General features: G+C 49.4%; 1 protein-coding gene across 5 annotated transcripts in view; it reads right to left on the bottom strand.

Annotated features, from left to right (window-relative positions):
* Window positions 1–14509, bottom strand: part of ZNF711 (ZFX family zinc finger ZNF711) — a 111983-nt gene extending 97474 nt beyond the window's left edge. For 2 of the 5 annotated variants that reach the window (XM_088461928.1, XM_088461930.1), the window contains exon 1: window positions 14302–14509. The gene's annotated coding sequence lies outside the window, so the exon portion shown is untranslated. Of the gene's footprint in view, window positions 1–14189 lie in introns of all 5 variants that reach the window. The other 3 variants (XM_088461931.1, XM_088461932.1, XM_088461929.1) reach the window with 2 other exon arrangements.
* Between the last annotated feature and the right edge of the window lie 712 nt (window positions 14510–15221).

Here is a 15221-nt window from a genome sequence, read left to right as displayed (position 1 = left end):
CTGTCTGTTCCACCTGGAGAGAATCAATCTTTGCTGAGGCCTGGAATGGAACAGAGCATACCCCACCATGAGGAAAGTGGATACCATTGATCCCAGGACCTGCATTGCTGACAGAAGGGATACCCTTTGCTTGCGTAACAGCTTGTTTATCCGCAATGATAGAGCTGTAATCTTGTCCTCTGGCAGAAACACCCTTTGTGCCTGAGAATCCAGAAATGCTCCCAGATGTACCATCTGCTGTGTTGGAGATTATTTTTTCCAACTGATGATCCAGCCGTGCCTTTGTAGACAGGCTATTGTCAATTGAAGATGGAAAACTGGAGTCTGTGCCAATATCAGGTCGTCCAGATATGGAAGTATTCTGATACCCTGAGGCCTTAGGTTAGCCGTCATGACTGCCATAATTTTGGTAAAGACCCAAGGAGCTGTCGACAGACCAAAAGGCAGTGCCTGAAATTGGTAATGTTGCTGCAGGACAGCAAACCGTAGAAATCTTTGGTGGGATGACGTAATGGGAACATGTAGCTACGCATCCTCAATGTCCAGGAAAACCATAAAATCCCCAGGCTCCATTGCCAAAATAACTGACCAGAGAGTTTCCATTCAAAACTTGGGAATATGGATAAACCTGTTGGGGGTTTGAGGTTCAGGATAGGGCGAAAAGCCCCATTTGGTTTCTGAACCAAAAACAGATGGGAATAATTGTTGTTGTGACACAGGGACCGGGATTATTACCCTTGCCTGCAGTAAAGATTGAACAGCCTCCTGAAGGGCCAAGGCCTTGACCGCATTTGATGGGGGATCTGTGCAAAAAAACTTTTGTGGAGGATGCCTCCTGAACGTGAGGGCATACCCCTGAGAGGCCACTTCTCGGACCCAGGCATCTGTTGACACCAAAAATCCACAAATTGGAGAAGTTGGCCTCCCACCCTGGGATCCCCCAGGAGGAGGCCCACCCTGTCAGACCAAAGGCTTGTCGCCCTGTTTAAAAACTGTCCGTTTTGTCAGCCCCGACCTCCTAGTTTGTCGCCTTGTTGTCTTGGGAAAACTAGCTGATTTGGAGAGAGTATTCCTTTGCTCTTCCCTGAGGTTGAAAAGACCAAAAGAAAAACTGCTTAGGTTTTACTGTAGGCGTAGATGGCAACCCTGCTGATTTTGAAGCTGCCAGAGTAGAAACTTTGTTGTCTAACTCTGCTCCAAAAAGTATTCTTCCCTGGAAAAGTAAAGTTTCTAGAATTTTCTTTGATCCTGTATCAGCCTTCCAGGATCTTAACCAAAGGGCCCTGCGTGCTACTACTGAAGCTGCTGATGCTTTACTGTAAGCTTTTCCCAAATAAGAAGCTGCTTCCCGTATATGGGAGATAAGCATCATCTGTTCTCTGGTAGAGAATCTTCTAATGCCCTTGTCCATTCTTCAACAGCTCTAGCTACCCAAGCTCCAGCCATAGCTGGACGGATAACTGCTCCAGAAGCTGAAAATATTGTCTTAAGACATGCTTCAATCTTTCTGTCTGTATCATCCTTCAGAGAGGATCCCAATGAAATGGGCAATGTAGCCCATTAACTAAGTGCAATACATGAGCATCCAGAGTAGGAGGAACCTTCCACTTAGTACATGCAGAAGCTGGGAAAGGATAAAACAATGTTAATCTTTTATTGACATAAAAACGTTTATCCGGGATACCCCATGCCTCCTCAGTAAGTTCATTGAGCTGCTCAGATATAGGAAACTCAGTTTTGACCCCCTTTTGGTGGTGATTAAACAATGGAGCCTTCTTATTAGGGGCTGTTTCATCAGCCGGAATATCTAAGACTGATTTAACAGCCTTCACCAAAGAAGGAACATCCGCTGTGGATGGAAGGACCTCCTCTCCCGAGCTAGACTCTGGGGAAGAACCCTGCGCATCATCTGATTCCTCTGTTGATGCGTCTGAATCCATAAACTGAGCAGATCGTCTGCGTTTAGGCACCTTAGTAATAACCTTCTTGTTTTCAACATTTGACGGTCCCATACTGTGACTAGAGTGGCCGTAAACATTCCCCCAAGAAGGATGTATAGGAGGTATAAACATAGCATGCTGTGAACACCCCATACAAGGAGGCAGTGTGGGAGCAGCCATGCGATCCACAAACTGCTTCATTACCTGGAACAAAGATGATACCTAAGATTGCTCTTGTATACTGGACTGATGTGGCTCTTTATAACAGGCAACACACAAACCATCCGTAACAACGTCCTGAGAGGACAAACTTGTCATACAGGATTTACATGAAATCAGCACAGGATCCTCTACGTCCTGTCTACCTTTATCTCTTGACATTTTCTAAGTAAAGGAAACAATACAAATGCAATGTGACAGCCTTCACAAATTCAATTTAAATGTGAAGTACCCAGAGGAAAAAACCCCACCCCAGAGGGATGGAGAGAAAACACAGTGATAGATATAATTGATAGTCAGAAAATAAAGGACAGTATCAATACAGCAGCTAGCAGTCACATACAATGCATAGTGTTCACTCTAGCTCCGGAGGCAGGCAGGGCGCCGGAGCTAGAGAGGGCAACTTTGTGCGTGTGCCGAAGGCGCGCGCGTCTGAAAAAGGGGCGTGGCCATGAAAAGGGGGCATGCGCCCGGCGTCTATTCTCCGGTGGTGACCGGGTCACTGCACATTTCTCCACCAGCGGGACGCTGCGTCCCGCAGGTGAAGATGCCACCTGCAGGCTGTGAGGGCAGGGCACTTTTTGCCCTCCAGGAGGGCAGGGCGCCGCGCCCTGCTAAAACAGCCTAGCGGGAACACTACAATGCATATGTAAATATTCGCAATATACCCTAAATCAACTACTCAAACATACATGGAGACTGACCCAAACCCTCCTGATACAAACAGTAGCGCACCGATAGCGGGCTGTGAGCGTCTCATATACACACACGGAGGGTAGGAGGAGCAACCCAGACGCGCAAAACCTTTTTGAAGGACTGCGTCTGGGTCGGGGGAAGAGCTGCCGGGGGAGCACCTACCTTCCCTAAGCTGCATCAACCAGCCGTGTACGCTGGCCTCATGGCAGCAGATATGCATCTGCTGCCGCTTTCTGGCATTGGACGATAAAGCCCTGGTGGTCTAGTGAGGACGCCGACAATCCCGGGCCCTGACTGCAGCGGCTCCTGGTGCGCCTCTGACACCAGAAACAAGTACTGCCGCAGCGATTCCCCGTAAGCGAGGAATCACCTTACCATTCTGCGTGTGTCCGGTTGCAGTCCAGGTCCCAGTGTCGCTGCTAGCAAGCAAAGCCGAGACCCGCCGAAATCACCAGAACAATTACTGATGTTTTGGTCCGGCGGGAGGTAGATGGAGTCGCATTATCTGCGTCTTAATACAGACTCTGAGTACTGCTGACTCAAACATAAGAAATAATGAAATAAAAGCTAAGAACTGTACAAGCAGTCCCTATACAAAAAGGTGCATCTTGATCCTGTCGCACCAAACTAACAACTGAAGGCCTGTGGCTAGGGGTAGGGTATATATGGAGGAGGACCCGCTGCATCCTGGGAGCTGAAAGCTTTAACTGTTTGGTGTCTGGATCTCTCCAACCACATTACCCCATGGTAATGTGACTAGTTCATCACCCTATGGACCCTGAAGAAGAAATAGGTCATTAGGTTGTACTGTATATAAATGGTGACGGGTGATCAGGATGGAGATGATTGGTTATTGGAGTTTGGGATGGATATGATTGGTTATTGGAGTTTGGGATGGATATGATTGGTTAGTGGGGAATGTCATAGATATTACTGATTATTACTAAATGGGAAGATTGGGATGGAATTGATTGATCATACAATAAGTGATTATGTAGGATATGACTGGTTGTCTGTGATAGAGATGGATACCATATCATTGTAATCAGCAGAAGCCGCTTGTGCTATCTATTCACATTACTGTGTGATAAAGACGCATTTGAAGGTAAAAGTCGCACAAAAAGACGCTTGGTGCTACCAAGTCACGCCACGACATGGTGCAATTAGAAGGGCTGTTTAAAGTGCAAGGAAGCTAGATGTATGTGGACACATCTGTAACTAGTTATCTGTATTTAGGCTGAGAATGATTATTGGCAATTAGGTTGGCCTTGCCACCTTTCTTTCCTCCCACTGCCTCATTTCAGTCTGGCTTCCATCCTCTTCACTCCACTGAAACTGCCCTGAAGAAAGTCACCAATGACCTCCATGCTCCCTGCAAATCCTTCACTCCCTCAGCCTACGTGACACTGCCCTCCCCTGGTTGTCCTCCTACCTCTCTGACCGTTCCTTCTCCATCTCCTCTTATGACTCCACTACCCCCCTCCTACTTCCACTAACAGTCGGTGTCCCCCACGGTTCTTTTCTTGGACCTCTTCTATTCTCCCTCTATACGTCTTCTTTAGGTGAGCTTATCAGCTCTTTTGGCCTCCAATATCATCAGATCTACCGCTTTTCCCTCCCTTGACCTCTCTCCTTCTCTGCTTAATAGTATATTTCACTGTCTCTGTGCTATATCTTCCTGGATGTCCCAGCGCTTTCCTAAACTTAATATGTCTAACACTGAGCTGATCATCTTCCCACCCTCCCGCATAACCTCACTTCCCACAATTTCATTATCTCATTATCTATTGATGGCACAACTATCTCTTCTAACCCCATATCGCGCTGTCTTGGAGTTATCCTGGACTCCTCCCTCTCCTTCATACCACATATTCAGCACCTCCTCTCGCAGTCCTGTCGTCTCCATCTCAGAAGTATCTCTGGGATCAGACTCTCTCTCACCCAGGATGCTACTAAAACCCTCATCCACTCACTGGTCTTCTCCAGACTGGACTACTGTAAGCTCCTCCTCTCTGGCCTCCCTGACTCCCGCCTCTCTCCACTCCATTCTGTCCTCCATGCTGCCGCTCCGCTCATCTTTCCCCTCCAAACGCTCTACAGCTGCCTCCCCTCTCCTACGTTCCCTGCCCAAGTCAAAGTTCTTACACTCACTTACAAAGCCCTCACCCTTCCTCTCCTATTTACATCTCTGACATTATCTCCCTTCACACTCCTGCCCGCCATCTTCGCTCTGCAAATTAATGCTGCATTTCCTGCAACTGATCACTTCCTCCCACGACCGCCTCCAAGATTTTACCTGTGCTGCTCCCTACCTCTGGAATTCTCTACCTCTCCCTAGCAGACTCTCCACCTCTCTACAAAACTTAAAACGGGCTCTGAAGACCCAGTACTTCATCAAGACCTTCCAGCTCTCATCCTAACCCGCTGCTCCATACTCACTATCTACCCCATCTGTGTCACCTCGTTCTGTCTGCCCCCCCCCCCTTTAGAATGTAAGCTCTCACTAGCAGGGCCCACTCCCTTATGTGCTTTTCCTTCCCTTATACTATAATCTACTCCATACTCCTTACAACAGCACCTAACACTTTCTGCCGTCCTGCTGCTTATACGAGTGTTACGACCACTGTTGCAGCAATGTTTATGTGTCATGCACTTGTCCTGCATTGTCTTGTACTGTATATCATTGCTCTCTAGTTCTGCTCAACTGTTAATGTACTTTGTGAGGTGCTGCACAACCCTTGTGGCGCCATATAGATAAAGAATAATAATATGACTGATTATCAATGACTAGGTTGAATATGATTGATCATTAGTTATAAGATATGAATAATCAGTGGTGATTGGGTTGGATATGACTGATCAAGGATGATTGGATCAGATATAGTAATGATTGGGTTGGATATCACTGTGCATTAGTGATTGGATATGATTGATCAGTAGTGATTGGGAAAGATATGATTGATCGCTACTAATAGGTCAAATATGATTGATCACTAGTGATTTGATATGACTGATCAGTAGTGATTGGGTCAGTTATGATTGATCTTTACTAAAGGGTCAGATATGATTGATCCTTAAGTTATTGGATATGACTGATCACTTGTGATGTGTCGGATATAATTGATCACTCGTAATTGGGTCGGCTATAAATAATAAGTAGCGATTGGGTCAGATATGATTGATCAGTAGTAATGGGTGGATATAATTGATCACTAGTGATTGATCAGTAGTAAATGGGTGAGTTATGATTGATCAGTAGTAAATGGGTCAGGTACGATTGATCACTAGTTATGGGTCGGATATGACTGATTACTAGTAGCAGGTCGGCTATCCTATAGAGCAGAGGTTCCCAAACTTTTTTTGAATCGCGGCTCCCTAGTGCATCAGAATTGTTTTTCTCGGCACCCTAAGCCAAAAGTTTGTTATCCCCCTTTTACACCGGAGCTAAAACCCGGGTTATTGCAGGGTTAACCCGGGCAGCTCCCTGGTGTAAAAGGGTGAGGGTTGGATCGCCGGGTCGAGTGACCCGGGTAAATAGCAGGGTTTAACACGGGCATAGCCCGTGAAACCCTGCTGTGTGTACGGCGCACTCCGTGTCACAATGACCTGCAGTGCGCCGCAAGCTGGCCGATTGGTCCGACTTCAGTGGCGCTTGGAGATGACGTAATCTCCAAGCGTCCACTTTCACGCCTGAAAAGCCGGGTCTATGCAGACCCAACTGCGGTGTGAGCAGCGCCAACTCGGGAATATCACGAGTCGGCGCCGGATAAATTCCGGGTCTGATCCAGATAGGAACCCTGTTCCAACTCCGGGTCAGAACCGGAATTTTGGTGGAAAAGGGGTATTATTGAGAATTCAGAAAAAATATGTAGTGAAGTAAATTGTGCTGACCGGTCATCCTTCAGTTCAGTTATGTGGTGAGGACAGGGATGTGCTGTCCTGTCATCCTTAGGGTCAGTTATGTGGTGGGGACAGGGATGTGCTGTCCTGTCATCCTTAGGGTCAGTTATGTGGTGGGGACAGGGATGTGCTGACCTGTCATCCTTAGGGTCAGTTATGTGGTGAGGACAGGGATGTGCTGACCTGTCATCCTTCAGTTCAGTTATGTGGTGAGGACAGGGATGTACTGACCGGTCATCCTTAGGGTCAGTTATGTGGTGAGGACAGGGATGTGCTGTCCTGTCATCCTTAGGGTCAGTTATGTGGTGAGGACAGGGATGTGCTGACCTGTCACCCTTAGGGTCAGTTATGTGGTGAGGACAGGGATGTGCTGACCGGTCATCCTTCAGTTCAGTTATGTGGTGAGGACAGGGATGTACTGACCTGTCACCCTTAGGGTCAGTTATGTGGTGGGGACAGGGATGTGCTGACCTGTCACCCTTAGGGTCAGTTATGTGGTGAGGACAGGGATGTGCTGACCTGTCACCCTTAGGGTCAGTTATGTGGTGGGGACAGGGATGTGCTGACCTGTCACCCTTAGGATCAGTTATGTGGTGGGGACAGGGATGTGCTGACCGGTCATCCTTAGGGTCAGTTATGTGGTGGGGACAGGGATGTGCTGACCTGTCATCCTTAGGGTCAGTTATGTGGTGGGGACAGGGATACGCTGACCTGTCATCCTTAGGGTCAGTTATGTGGTGAGGACAGGGATGTGCTGACCTGTCACCCTTAGGGTCAGTTATGTGGTGGGGACAGGGATGTGCTGACCTGTCACCCTTAGGGTCAGTTATGTGGTGAGGACAGGGATGTGCTGACCTGTCATCCTTAGGGTCAGTTATGTGGTGGGGACAGGGATGTGCTGACCTGTCATCCTTAGGATCAGTTATGTGGTGGGGACAGGGATGTGCTGACCTGTCATCCTTAGGGTCAGTTATGTGGTGGGGACAGGGATGTGCTGACCTGTCATCCTTAGGGTCAGTTATGTGGTGAGGACAGGGATGTGCTGACCTGTCATCCTTAGGGTCAGTTATGTGGTGAGGACGGGGATGTGCTGACCTGTCACCCTTAGGGACAGTTATGTGGTGGTGGACAGATTTGTGCTTCTGTTTGTGCACATATTTACATTACATTGACCATAAATAATTTGAGTTGGTGCTGGACCACCAACCTGAGGCACCCCTGCAAGTGTCCGGAGGCCCCCCAGGGTGCCAGGGCGCACAGTTTCGGAACCACTGCTATAGAGTGTAAGCTTGCGAGCAGGGCCTTCCTACCTCTATCGGAGAAACAAGAACATCAACAGGCTCACACATGAAGACTCATAAGACCTAGGGTAAGTTGTCTGTCCAGAGGGCATAGGACGCCACCCCTCCAGGGCACAACCCCCACCTTATACCATTGACATTTCTTCCCCTTTTTTATTACCCTTCATTTATCAACTACCACTTTAAGAAAGACTGGACTATTTTGGACCTGTCTTGTTATTCTTGGTATATTCTTGGTATGTGCTATCACCCACAAGGACTGAGCCGCAAAGATTCAACATCACTCTACAGAAGCCCTGTGACTCCATTTCTTAAGAGATTAAATATACTACTTATTCTATATAGGTGTCCATGTGACATCATTATGGTACATCCACATACTCATTTGTTTCAATAAGTGTCATACTAGGGGTTACCATTCAGCTGAACGCAGACACAACTAAAATACTCAGGTCCATTGTTGGACACAGGGCCGGATTAAGCTCTGTGGGGGGCCCCTGGGCAACAAACATGTGGGGGCCCCTATCAATAAAGGTTATATATATATATATATATATATATATATATATATAGTGTTCCCTCTAGCTCCGGCGGCAGGCAGGGCGCCGGAGCTAGAGAGGGCAATCTTGTGTGCGCGCGCGTCCAAAAAGGGGGCGTGGTTATGAAAAAGGGGCGTGTCTATACGACGCGTCCCCTTTTCGTCATACTTGGGGGCGTGCCCGGCGCTTACGGACATGCCGGGCAGCCCCCAAGCGCTGCAGAAAGGGAGAATAGACGCCGGGCGTCTATTCTCCGGCGGTGACCGGATCACCGCATGTTTGTCCACCCGCGGGACACTGCGTCCCGCGGGTGAGAACGGCTCCCGCAGGCTGTTAGGGCAGGGCGCTGCGCCCCGCTAAAACAGCCTAGCGGGAACGCTCTATAATGATTATATATATATATATATATATATATATATATACACACATATAGTACCCCTTCTGCAATGCCCCCTGAAGTTGTGCCCCTTCTCTAATGCCCCCAGTAGTTGTGCCTCTTATTCAATGCACCCTGTAGTTGTGTCCCTTGTCCGATACCCACAGTAATTGTGCCCCCTGCAATGCCCCCAGTAGTTGTGCCCCTTCTCTAATGCCCCCTGCAATGCCCCCAATAGTTGTCTCTTATTCAATGCTCCCTGTAGTTGTGCCACTTGTCCGATGCTCCCAGTAGTTGTGCCCTCTGCAATGCCCCCTGTAGTCGTGCACCCTAAAGTAGTGCCCCCAGTATTAACTCCCCTCCGCGCCCACACACCTGTGAAAAACTTACCTGTCAGGGCTCCCGGGTCCCGCCGTCGCGGCTGCCGCTGCCTGCTGGTTCTGACTAGATCCAGTAAAGGCGCGCAGGCTCCTCTCATCGCGCGGGTGCAGTCATGACGTCACCCGCGCAATGAATCACTGGGAACGCTGGCCTCTGAAGCGCTCAGAGGCCAGCGTTCCCAGTTAGTTGGTCACAATCTACATGCAGGAGCTCCGCGAGCTTCTAGATCGCGACCAACCTTAGCCGGACCTGACCTGAGGCATGTGGCCAGGGGTCGGGGACAGTGTGTGGGGGCCCCCTATGTCCCCCTATGTCGTCCAAGGGGCCCCTGGACGACCGCCCCTGTCGCCCTGCCTTTAATCCGGCCCTGGTTGGACATCTGTGCAATCTAAATCATTATACACTCATCACCGAGCCATACCAAGCACAGGCTCTATCCTATTCATTTGCTGTTAACCAAGGAGATTGGGATTATCTCCTAGAGCGGTGGTCTCCAACGTTAATTGAAGTGTGAACTACTTCAGAAAAATTAAGCCTCCTGTAGAGCTACTAAAATTATAGAAAACAAAATCTGGCTAATAACTGAACAAGTTAAGGTAATTTAATGAAAAAAAAAATGTTTCATAGAAAATAAAAATGCTTTTATTTATTACAGTTGTATATTGTTGTGTCTGTGCTTAAATCTTATTTATAAACTACATTTCACTGTTAATTACCGGCTCCAAGGAGAAACGTGCAGTAGAGGAGCAAAAGATATAGGCAGGACTGCTGTGTGATTTTCCGGCAAGGATGTGCAGATGTCATTCGCTCCGTTGTAGCGTAGGCGCTGTAAGTGGAACCATGGGGAAGCACGTCAGGTGACGGCTGTAGAGCAGTGATTCCCAACCTCGGTCCTCAAGGCACACTAACCGTCCTGGTTTTAGTGATATCCATGATTGCGCACAGATGGTTAAATCAATATAACTGAGGTACTAATTAAGGCCCTCATTCAGAGCCGTACGCTCTGAGCAGAGCGCACGCTCTGAATGAGGGCCGTCCTCCATAATTATGGAGTGTCCTCCTGGACGCTCGTATAGCTGTGGGTCACCACCCACAGCCTATACGAGCGTGCAGTTTGATGGCCGCGATGGTCTTGACCATCGCGACCATCGCCACTGCGAGCCGGAGCCTGCGGTTGAGTTTTTCAACCGCAAGGCCCGGAGTGATTTTGGCTCTATCAGAGCCAAAATCACTCCCACTGACATCACTAGTGATGTCAGTGGGCCGGCTTCTGACGGTAGGCGTTCCCTTGGGAACGCCCCCGTCTGGGAGGCACGCCCACCAAAGGGGGCGTGCTGTCAATCAACATCGACGGCACGCCCCCTTTGATCAGACACAACGAGCGAAGGAAAGTCCTTCGCTCGTCGCGTCTGGCGCATGCGCACGACGGAGCTCCCGCCGTCGTGCGCATGCGCAGTGCACAACATCGACCCACTTGCGAGCGGACAGCCGCTTGCGAGTGGGTCTGAATCAGGCCCTAAGTCACTTGTGCTCAAGTATGGCTATCCCTAAAAGCTGGACTGTTAGTGTTCCTTGAGGACCGTGGTTGGGAACCCCTGATCTATAGAGGCTGCGGCAATCACCTGACGTGCTTCCCTGTGGCTTCACCCATGGCCTTTATGCTACGGGGGAGCACATGTCAGAGGTCACTTTGTCCTAGATGACTCGGCAGTACTGCAGCTAGGTGAGCTACCAAACTTAAGAATGCGTGCTACAGGTTGGAGACCACTGTCCTGGAGCCTGCCGCTAATATATAACAGCACCAAGAGTAAGCGCAGGTCATTTACAGCAATTTACTTCCTACCTCTATGTCTGTTTTGTTCTATTAATGTTTTCAATTGTGAAGTGCAACGGAATATGTTACGCTATATAAGAAACTGTTAATAAATAAATAAAATATGATTGATCAGTAGTTAATAGGTCAGATATGATTGATCAGTAGTGATGGGTTGGATATGATTGATCAGTAGTGATGGGTTGGATATGATTGATCAGTAGTGATGGGTTGGATATGATTGATCAGTAGTGATTTGACTGAATATGCTTGATCAGTAGTGATTGGATCAGATATGATTGATCACTAGTAATGGGTTGAATAATACCTCTTTTCCACCAAAAACCCAGGTCCGACCCATTTATACCCCTTTTACACCAGAGCAAAAACCTAGGTTTTTGCTGGGTCTACCCGGGTCGCAGCTCAATGTAAAAGGGTCCCTGAAAAATAACCTGGGTCAAGTGACCCTGCAATCCAACCCAGGTAGCTACCAGGGTTGGACCCAGGTAATGGTGCAGTGTAAACGGTGCAACCCGGGTTATCTGATCTGGATCATGCCTAAAATGAGCGGATTGGTGGTTGTGGAGCATTCACCTCCCACTTTTTATGATCTCACAGGTTTAGCAGGGTAGACCTGAGTTCAGTGTGAACAGGGCTGACCTGGGAGTAACCCAGATCAAAGGTGCAGTGTAAATGGGTCTGACCTGGGTCTGACCAGGGTTGGACCCATGTCCAAAAACCCAGGTCGGACCTGGGTTTTTGGTGGAAAAGAGGTATAAAAGAGTCCCTGAAAAATAACTTGGGTCAAGTGACCCTGCAATCCAACCCAGGTAGCTACCAGGGTTGGACCCAGGTAATGGTGCAGTGTAAACGGTGCAACCCGGGTTATCTGACCTGGATCATGCCTAAAATGAGCGGATTGGTGGTTGTGGAGCATTCACCTCCCACTTTTATGACCTCACAGGTTTAGCAGGGCAGACCTGAGTTCAGTGTGAACAGGGCTGACCTGGGAGTAACCCAGATCAAAGGTGCAGTGTAATACCCCTTTTACACCTAAATTCCGGGTCTGATCCGGAGTTGGAACAAAGTTCCTATCCGGATCAGACCCGGAATTTTGCCGGCGCTGACTCGGGATATTCCCGAGTCAGCGCCGCTCATACCGCAGTCGGGTCTGCATAGACCCGGCTTTTGCGGAGTGAAAGTGGACGCTTGGAGATGACGTCATCTCCAAGCGCCACTGAAGCCGGACCAATCGGCCGGCTAGCAGCGCACTCCAGGTTATCGTGACCCGGAGTGCGCTGTTCTCATAGCAGGATTTCACGGGCTACGCCCGTGTTAAACCCTGCTAGTTACCTGGGTTGGATTGCCGGGTCACTCGACCCGGCGATCCAACCCTCTCCCCTTTTACACCATGGAGCTGCCCGGGTTAACCCTTCAAAAACCCGGGTTTTAGCTCCAGTGTAAAAGGGGTATAAATGGGTCTGACCTGGGTCTGACCAGGGATGGAACCATGGGCCTGATTCAGAGCCGAACGCTCTGACCAGAGCGCTCGCTCTGAATCAGTGCCCTCCTCCCTGAAAATGGAGCGGCCTCCTGGCCGCTCGCATAGCTGTGGGTGACCACCCACAGCATATGCGAGCGGCCAAAAAGATGGTCACGATGGTCAAGACCATCGCGACCATCGGGCTTGTGACGAGACCAAGCCCAGGAGTGATTTTGGCTCTATCAGAGCCAAAATCACTCCCACTGACATCATTACTGATGTTAGTGGGGCCGGCTTCAAACGGTAGGTGTTCCCATGGGAACGCCTCCGTCTGGCAGCCACGCCCACCAAAGGGGGCGTGCTGTCACTCACCATTGACAGCACGCCCCCTTTGGTGCAAGACCCCGAGCGACCTATTCCTCAGCGCTCGCCGGGTCTTGCGCATGCGCACGACAGAGCTCCCTCCGTCGTGCGCATGCGCATTCGCACATCGACACGCTTGCGAGCGTCCTTTGCTCGCGAGCGGGTCTGAATGACCCCCCGTGTCCAAAAACCCAGGTCGGACCTGGGTTTTTGGTGGAAAAGAGGTATTAGTCTGTTTTGTTCTATTAATGGTTTAAATTGTGAAGCGCAACAGAATATGTTGCGCTATATAAGAAACTTAATAAATAAATAAAATATGATTGATCAGTAGTTAATGGTTCAGATATGATTGATCACTAGTGATGGGTTGGATATGATTTATCAGTAGTGATTTGACTGAATATGATTGATCAGTAGTGATTGGATCAGATATGATTGATCACAAGTAATGGGTTGAATAAGATTGAGCACTAGTGATTAAGTCAGGCATATATGATTGATCAGTAGTGATTAGATCAGATAATATTGATCAATAGTGATTGGATTGGATCGGATATGATTGATAACTAGTAATTGGTTAGATATGATTGATCCTTAGTGATGGGTCAAATATGATGGATCATTAGTGATTGGATCGGATACGATATATCACTATGGGTAGGACATGATTGATCCCCAGTGATTGGATCAGATATGATTAATCACTAGTGATTGGATCGGGTATGATTGATCCTCAGAGATTGGTCAGATATGATTGATCATTAGTGATTGGATCAGATATGATTGATCATTAGTGATTGCCTGGGATTAGGATATGATTGATCCTCAGTGATGGGTCGGATATCATTGATCATTAGTGATTGGATCGGATATGATTGATCCTCAGTGATGGGTCGGATATGATTGATCACTATGGGTCGGATATCATTGATCCTCAGTGATGAATCGGATATGATTGATCATTAGTGATTGGATCGGATATGATTGATCATTAGTGATTAGATCGGATGTGATTGATCATTAGTGATTAGATCGGATATGATTGATCATTAGTGATTGGATCGGATATGATTGATAACTATGGGTCGGATATGATTGATCGTATATGATTGATCACTATGGGTCGGATATGATTGATCCTCAGTGATGGGATATGGCGGTGATAGCTCAGTACACACCGGCCTCGGGAGTCGCCATCTCCGGTCACCCAGCCGCCGCGGCCCTGCAGAGGCCTCTCCTCCTTCCCCCGGGCCTAGCCCCGCTCCGTCCTCCCCGGCTTTCCCCCCGTACCTGGCCGGGGTCCCGGGTGTCCCTCACCGTGCCGTGTCCGCGGGATCCGGATCAGGGGGCTGCGGGGGCCTCGGCCAATCAGCGCGGGGAGCGGCGGGCGCGGCCTCCTCCTCCTCCTCCCCCCCGGCCTGGCGCGGCCTCCTCCTCCCGCCGCCTCACGTCACTGTGCCCGGGGAGGGGGAGACCGAGAGGCCGGGCCGCGGCCTAGACGCCTCTGCTGCTGCCGTCTGCCCGGGGCTCGTCGTAGCACGCAGGCCGCCCGGGGGTTGTCATACGGGGCATCAGAGGGCCGAGGCAGCTCTGGGGGACTACAAGTACCAGCAGGCTCTAGCAGCCGGTCCGCGTGCTGGGACTTGTAGTGATACACTGTCATCTGGGGGGGATATTCTATATCCGCAATGTGTGTTATTACTCACAGGTGCAGGGGACAGAGAATGGGGATGTGACTATACAGACAGCAGCATCCCAACAGGGTACCCTCCCCCCTTCTACCACTAACCCTCCATTGTAGCCTAACCCCCCAAGTGGTGTCTAACCCTTCCCCCTAGAGGTACCTAACCCTACTACTCTTCCTAACCCTCCCCTCCCCCGCAGCTAACACTGAGGGCACCCCGGACTTACATCGTTCAGGCTGGCGTTCCGGCGTCGGGTTTAAGATAGGCGTCGGTATTTCAACGCCTATCTTAATTGCCTTGTCGGGATTCCCCTGTCGGTATTGACACCGGGGGCATCGGGGCCGACCGGTCTCATAACTACATCCCCATGGGAGAGAGATAGATTTATAGATAGTGAATCACACACACACACACACACGTGTCCTTGCACATCTTTGCTGCAGTCTCTAAGTGCGCCAGGTCCCGTGCCACTCTGCTAGCCCCCGGGCATCTATTTTGCATCTTTTTATTACGAAAGAGAGTCTA

The sequence above is a fragment of the Taudactylus pleione genome, unplaced genomic scaffold (genome assembly GCF_031769625.1).
Source record: "Taudactylus pleione unplaced genomic scaffold, aTauple2 ptg001125l, whole genome shotgun sequence".
Classification (NCBI taxonomy): Eukaryota; Metazoa; Chordata; class Amphibia; order Anura; family Myobatrachidae; genus Taudactylus; species Taudactylus pleione.
This window is presented reverse-complemented; position numbering and strand designations above follow the sequence as displayed.